The sequence below is a fragment of the Entelurus aequoreus genome, linkage group LG17 (genome assembly GCF_033978785.1).
Source record: "Entelurus aequoreus isolate RoL-2023_Sb linkage group LG17, RoL_Eaeq_v1.1, whole genome shotgun sequence".
NCBI classification, from domain to species: Eukaryota; Metazoa; Chordata; class Actinopteri; order Syngnathiformes; family Syngnathidae; genus Entelurus; species Entelurus aequoreus.
The window spans coordinates 12465475-12473775 of NC_084747.1; positions in this window are offsets into that span (position 1 = coordinate 12465475).

An 8301-nucleotide genomic window follows, 5' to 3' on the forward strand; every position below is an offset into this window, starting at 1 on the left:
ACACAAACAACAAAAACACACTTTCTTCTATGTACTGTATGTGTGTGTAGTAGGGTTGTTCGGTATAACTACGGGTTCAAAAAAGGATCTCGGCTAACACCACGCTACTGGGAACTGTAGTTAAGCTACATAGTGTCGCTACTTGTTGTGCACTACTGCCCATCACTGATTCTAACTCGTAAATAAACGCTAGCAAAAGTCAGCTAACAATGCAGGTAATGGGGATGCACTCTATTTCTTCTATAAAAAAACTCTAAAAAAATACCCAGCAACTTTTTATATACACGCTTTAAGTATATATGTAATGTAATAACAGGCACATTCATAATAACATGTAATATTTACATATTTTCATCATTTTAAGCAAACGGCGGCACATTGTCTTCACAGATGCATCACAACGTCCGCTATTTCCTTCAACAACACCACCAACTATTACAAACAAAGGCAGACTTCACGAGTGCCATCAAAGAATACTTTGAGACAAGTTATGATCCAGAACCTTATATTTTTTAGCCTGAATATAAGGAGGATGAGCTACAAGTTTTAGAAGCTGACTGATAAGCAAATCAATTAATTAGCGGTATTGCTAAGTACTAAACAAAAAATACAAACTATATACCATCCAATCTCGATTAATATCACAATTTATTTAAATTAAGGCAGATTTTCCGGTGCAGATTAATAGCGAGTACAGTTGCATCCCTACTATTTACTACCATACTTGCCAACCCTCCCGAATTTTCCGGGAGACTCCAGAATTTCAGTGCCTCTCCCGAAATCTCCCGGGACTGATTGATTGATTGAGACTTTTATTAGTAGGTTGCACAGTGAAGTACATATTCCGTACAATCGACCACTAAATGGTAACACCCGAATAAGTTTTTCAACTTGTTTAAGTCGGGGTCCACTTAAATTGATTCATGATACAGATATATACTATCATATATACTATCATCATAATACAGTCATCACACAAGATAATCACAATGAATTATTTACATTATTTACAATCAGGGGTGTGGGGGGGGGGGGGGATATGGACATCAAGTAGTGGACATAGAGAGAGAGAGAGAGAGAGAGAGAGAGAGAGAGACAGAGAAAAAGACAGATCAGAAGGCATAAGAAAAAGTATCTGCATTTGATTGTTTACATTTGATTATTAGCAATCCGGGGAGGGTGTTAGTTTAGGGTTGTAGCTGCCTGGAGGTGAACTTTTATTGCGGTTTTGAAGGAGGATAGAGATGCCCTTTTTTTTATACCTGTTGGGAGCGCATTCCACATTGATGTGGCATAGAAAGAGAATGAGTTAAGACCTTTGTTAGTTCGGAATCTGGGTTTAACGTGGTTAGTGGAGCTCCCCCTGGTGTTGTGGTTATGGCGGTCATTTACGTTAAGGAAGTAGCCAGCCCTGCCCCCGCCTTCACCGGGCTCCGGCACCACTCCACTCACTGTACAGGAGCACAGTGTCAGACGAGTTCTCCTGGCTGTGAACCCCAGGAAGGCTGCCGGACCAGACGGAGTACCTGGAAAGGTGCTCAGGGCGTGCGCCCACCAGCTCGCCCCCCCCCCCCCCCCCCCTCACCAGGATCTTCAACCTCTCCCTGGCTCAGGCAGTCATCCCATCCAGCCTGAAGTCATCTACAATAATCCCGGTGCCGAAGAAGTCTCCCATCACCAGCCTGAATGATTACCGACCAGTGGCCCTCACTCCGGTAATCATGAAGTTCTTCGAGAGACTGGTTCTCCAGCACATCAAGGACCATATCCCTCCAGACTTTGACCCCCACCAGTTCGCATACCGGGCGAACAGATCCACAGAGGACGCCATCGCTGTTGCTCTCCACTCTGCTCTGAACCACCTGGAGCAGCAGCAGAGCTACGTCTGGATGCTCTCTGTGGATTATAGTTCTGCCCTTAATACAATAATCCCGGACAGACTCTGCAATAAACTGGACACTCTTGGCCTCCCCCCTCTCACAAACGCCTGGATAAGGAACTTCCTAACGGACCGACCCTAGAATGTGAGGCTTGGCCCCCACCTCTCATCCACCCGCACGTTGAGCATCGGCTCCCCACAGGGCTGTGTGCTGAGCCCCCTCCTCTACTGCCTCTACACCCATGACTGCAGTCCAGCCCACAGTGACAACCTTATCGTCAAGTTTGCTGACGATACCACAGTGGTCGGGCTCATCTCCTGGGGTGACGAGGCTGCCTACAGGGAGGAGGTCCTGAAGCTGACGGCCTGGTCTTCGGAGAACAACCTCGCTCTCAACACCAGCAAGACCAGAGAGATCATCGTCGACTTCAGGAGGAGCAGCACCGACCCTGACCCCCTCTACATCAACGGCGAGCGTGTGGAGGGGGTCCACACCTTCAGGTACCTTGGAGTCCACATCTCTAACGACTTTTCCTGGACAGTCAACACCAGAGCAATCATCAAGAAGGCTCAGCAGCGGCTACACTTCCTGAGAGTCCTCGGGAAGTACAACCTGAAGCCTGACCTGCTGCTGACCTTCTACCGCTCGTCCATCGAGAGCCTGCTGACCTACTGTATTACAGAATGGTACGGCAGCTGCACTGCAGCAGACAGGGAGAGGCTGCAAAGAGTGGTCAAGACGGCTCAAAAGATCATCGGCCGCCCTCTCCCCTCTCTGATGGACATCTACACCTCCCGCTGCCTCAACAGAGCCAGTGCCATCATCAAGGACAGCACCCACCCTGGCTTTGACCTGTTCCACCTGCTGCCCTCTGGGAAGCGCTACAGGTGCATTAAAACCAAGACGAACAGGCTGAAAAACAGCTTCTTCCCCAGGGCCATAACCACCCTGAACAGACTTCCCCATTGACCCTCATAACTGCCTTCTCTTCGGTGCAATAACAGATTCCACCAACCACCCTGCTTCATGTAGATATTCATGTACATATTCATTTCACCCTCTGTATAGAGTGTACACTTGTTTTATCGCACTGTATGGAATGGCCTCAATCTCGTTACCCTGCGTAATGACAATAAAGCTGATTCTGATTCTATTACGCACCCTGACGGCAAGTGTGGGAGTCGGTTCTGAAGTATGAAGTAAAGAGACCTAACTTCATCACCTCGCCTGGTTATTGACTCCAACCCAGTATATTACCCTGCCCATACCTATGCTCCTTCAAAGGCTGTGCTACTGGCTGCAAAGCATTGCACTTTCAAATACAACAATGAATAGAGTGTTATGTGTGTATACGTGTAAATAAATGAACACTGAAATTCAAGTATTTCTTTTATTTATATATATGTATGTATGTATGTATGTATGTATATATATATATATATATATATATATATATATATATATATATATATATATATATATATATATATATATATATATATATATATATATATATATATATAATAAAATACATGTACATATATATACTTTATATAGCTAGAATTCACTGAAAGTCAAGTATTTATATTATTTATATGCATATATATATATATATATATATATATATATATATATATATATATATATATATATATATATATATATATATATATATATAAAATACATATATATATATATATAGCTAGAATTCACAGAAATTCCAGTATTTATTTTATTTATATATATATATATAATTTTTATTTATATATATATATATATAACAACTAATCGACTAAATCGATTAAAACCGATTACCAAAATAGTTGGCGATTAATTTAGTCATCGATTCCTTGGAACTATGCTATGCGCATGCGCGGAGTCTTTTTTTTGGGGGGGGGGGTTATTTTTTTGTTGTTGTTTTTTTGTTTTATAAACCTTTATTTATAAACTGCAACATTTACAAACAGCTGAGAAACAATAATCAAAATAAGTACAAAAACTGTACAAAACAGCGCCAGGGCGGCGGTGAGGCTACGTCTCATGAGGTGGCGTAAGCTAGCCAATGATGTGTCATGTGCAGCTCACGTGACGACGGCGTCTCCTTTGCTGGACAAATTTGAAAAATGACGCAGGAAAACACTACCGATAGTTTAGCGGAGAAACATCTTGAGGTTATTGCTTCAATGGAGAAAAGTGTACGACCTAAGTCGTCAAAAGTGTGGGAACACTTCACTTTAAAGACTTCAAAGAAGACCGTTTCCTGCAAAATGGCACGGAAGTACAACATTGCTTCAGAAGCACCTGAAAAGGAAACATGTTCGAGCCATGGATGAAGGGAAGAACTCACAGTACGTAACTTTTTAAGTCCATAGTGGCAACAGGCATTCATGAGTTCAGCTTTTTTGTGAGTAACGTTAGTTATGCCTTTGTTGCAACGCGGGGCTGATAATGTGTCTCCGGCACATTTGACTCCATTTTGAGAGAGAAAACGCACGGTTACCAATTTCGAAATAAACGTAACGGACAGAAATATCTCAGGTTGGTTTCATAATGGATCAATGTAGCCGGGCCGATAAAGCTATATAAATATATTTAGATTTGAGTGACACTTTAGTACAGACCTGGGCATTGTACGGCCCGTGGGCCGCATCCGGCCCGCGTGAGGCCAATCATAAATTACAAAATACATTTCCAAAAGTATCTATGTCGAGTGTGCAATACAACGGTGCTGCTTTTGTTTTGAAAAGCGTTATTTGTATTACTTCCGTGTGGACGTATGCGCGTGTGCGATTGTGAGTAAATTGAACGGCGCAATCACAAATTACAAAATAAAGTTTAAAAAACATCTATGTCGTGCGCGCAATACAACTGTGCTGCTTTTATTTTGAAATGTGTTATTTATGCCGTATGTCCGGGGGGAACCTGTGAGTGAAGGTGCATAGAGACAAGCGATGAGACGCTAAAAAAAAGAAAAGTTGATGACGAATGGCGTGTTTTCAACAAGACATGGACTGGCAAGTATTTCTTTACATAAATTAATGGTAAAGCCGTGTGCTTAATTTGTGGTACACAGCTTGCTGTGTTTAAAGAATATCATTTTAATCGCCACTACACGAAGAAACACGAGGGAAAATACCGGAATGTGTCTGATGAAGCATGCGCAAGGGAGGCCGATGCGTTGATGGTAAAACTGCAAAGCTAACAAGGACTTTTTGCCATATTTCACACCCCCAGAGATGCAGCCGTCAGGACAAGTTTCGTCATTTCTCACAAAAGCGCCAGAAAAAGTAAGGCGTTTTCTGACGGAGAGTTTATTAAGGAGTGCTTATTGGACTCTGTTGCGCTGATATGCCCGGAGACTTGGACTGTTTTTCGCTAACTTTGGATGAGAGCTGTGATGTACGTGACACCGCCCAGCTGCTCTTCTTCTTACGTGGGATAACTGCAGACTTTCAAATCACGGAGTAGCTGGCAGCCATGCAGTCAATTAAAGAGACAACCACAGGTAATGACTTGTTCACAGAGGTAAATGCGTGTTTGGACATGTTAGGACTGAAATGGGACAAGCTGGCAGGTGTGACAATCCAATCACTTTATTTATATAGCACATTTAAACAACAAAATGTTTCCAAAGTGCTGCACAACAATACTAAAAACAATATTCAAATATTATCCTTAGCTCCACCAATGACTGAATAAAAAGAAAAAACAATTACATATAAAACCAATATAAAATAAATATGATTAAAAACCATTTTTAACAACAGATGGTTGTCCAAATCTGATGGGGAAAAATGTTGGATAATGCAGGATAAAGTGACCATCAAAAGCAATCTGCTTTTGTATAAAGTTAAGTTAGGTTAAATTAAATTATTATTATTATTATTATTGATTATTATAATTATTATCATCATTATTATTTATCTTACGGTATATCAAAAATAATATTGAGCAAAATGTAATTGAAATATTGTCGTGTGGCCCTCCAGCAGTGCTCGGGTTGCTTATGCGGCCCCCGGTGAAAATTAATTGCCCACCCCTGCTTTAGTATAACTAAACGTTATGAAGGTGCTGGAATATTTCATGCTATTATTCAGAGGCAGCCTAAAATGAATCCTTTATTATTCACAACAGAAACGTGTACAATATCTGATTCAGTTCTGATGAGTTACATTTATAATAATGATAAATGGGTTATACTTGTATAGCGCTTTTCTACCTTCAAGGTACTCAAAGCGCTTTGACAGTATTTCCACATTCACCCATTCACACACACATTCACACACTGATGGAGGGAGTTGCCATGCATTTCTGTGTCATTATTGGTGTATGCTGCACCCCCAATGTCCACAACATGGTGCCAGTATGCTGGTTTTTTTCAATAAAATACTGGAAAGGATAGAAATGTAGTTTGTCTCTTTTATCCGATTATTAATCGATTAATCAAAGTAATAATCAACAGATTAATCGATTATCAAATGAATCGTTAGTTGCAGCCCTAATATATATATATATATATATATATATATATATATATATATATATATATATATATATATATATATATATATATATATATATATATATATATATATATAAGAAATACTTGAATTTCAGTGAATTCTAGCTATAAATATAATCCTACCAACTTAACCCATCCCCCAAATCTCTCGAATTCGGAGGTCTCAAGGTTGGCAAGTATGTTTACTACCACAGTATCTTGTAACAGACATTTCCGCCATGTTTGATGGAGGTAATATATGCTCACAGCTGACAACTGTCATTTTGTTCATATCTATAATTGTGTTTACTAGAGGTGTAACGGTAACAGTTTTATATTCAATAAAAGTACATTAAAGTGCAGTTTGAATTTGAGGTACTGTAAAATAATGCGCACCAACACATTAAACAAGTTTAATGATTATTTCAGGGCTAAAATGTTTTTATCCACAAACTCAAAAATGTTTTCAACAAAAAGTTTTTTAGTACATGTTGTATCAGAGGATGAGAAACTTTGCAGAAACAAACAAAAAGGCTGATTGAAAAATATTAAAACACAGGATCACGGTTAATAAAGGCGGATTCACGCAGGATTATAGCAAGTATCGTTGCTGGCCTACTGTTTACTACTGCGGTAACTTCTAACAGACATTTCCGCCATTTTGGATCGGGGTTCTTTGTTTACATTGTTCAACAAAGTCGGCTAATTTCTGTTTTTAGGGCTTGGAATTCAAATAGCTTTCAAATGAGGGAACGCAACACACTCACCTTCATCTTCGCTTTTCAGATTGTTCTCCGTTGGTGGCGCTGATTCTCTTTCATGTTCTCTTTTAGCGGACGTCGCCATCTTAGCATAGCAGTAGTCGTCCATCTTCTATCACGTCTTCAATCTTCACTTCAGATATCGCTCCAAACTCAATGCACGTTTCGTGGCTTTGGAAAATACCAATTGAGATATTTGTTGCTATATTTGCTGTGAATCATAAGACTTTAAGATCGTGAATTCCAAAAATCTCCGAACAACCATAGCATGCGGTCTTCGTCTTTTTGCTTGGCTTCAAGTACATTTGCGCATGCGCTAGAAGTCACCAACTTCCTTTTCCTACTCCACGGCAGTTGTTTTTCCAAAATAAAGGCATTTTAATCTTGTTTTACAGCAATGGTTTGCAAAAGTATTTATCCTCAAATACTCGACAACTACTCTTTGAAAATAAAAATAAAATATATACAAGCACAGGACAGATGGCTGACCAGAAAAAGGGCAAACATCGAAGATAAAAATCATACATTTTAAACACTACAAAAAACACAAATATTTTTCGACCCACTTAGTTGTTTTAGTTAAAAACCTTTAGAAAGTCAAATGATTACTCTGAATAAAGAAGAAAAGCACTAAGAGTGTAGATCTCCACCAGGACCAATCCTATTGTTCACGTGCTACTAAATTGTGTGCCATCTCATGTGTATCGTGTGCTGCTATGACAATAAACTTCCATGAATCCTGTAAAACACCAGACAGTTAGTAATATGGTTTCACATAAAACTGTTGCTCATTTCTACCTAGCGATAGGTGGCTCTAACTGTAGTGCTAATCACTCACCAGCAGAAAGCCCTCATCGCACTGCTAATCAATAACTACCATCTTAGACACTTAACATCACTAATCGCCAGTTAACAGCTATCATGCTAAATGTCAACTATCTTAAATGCAAACATGAAAACAAGACACATTAACGTCTTTCCCCATTACAAACATCTTAACCCAAACCAGGGGTGTAAGGAAGGGATAGTAGTTCTTTTAGAGTTGGGACACGATGGACAGATTCCGGCCAGAGAATCCTTGAATCATCTTTATTGCTGGAAGGTGGATGTGAATGTGTGTGTTTGTGTGTGGTATTTAGTCGTCAACACACACAAGGCT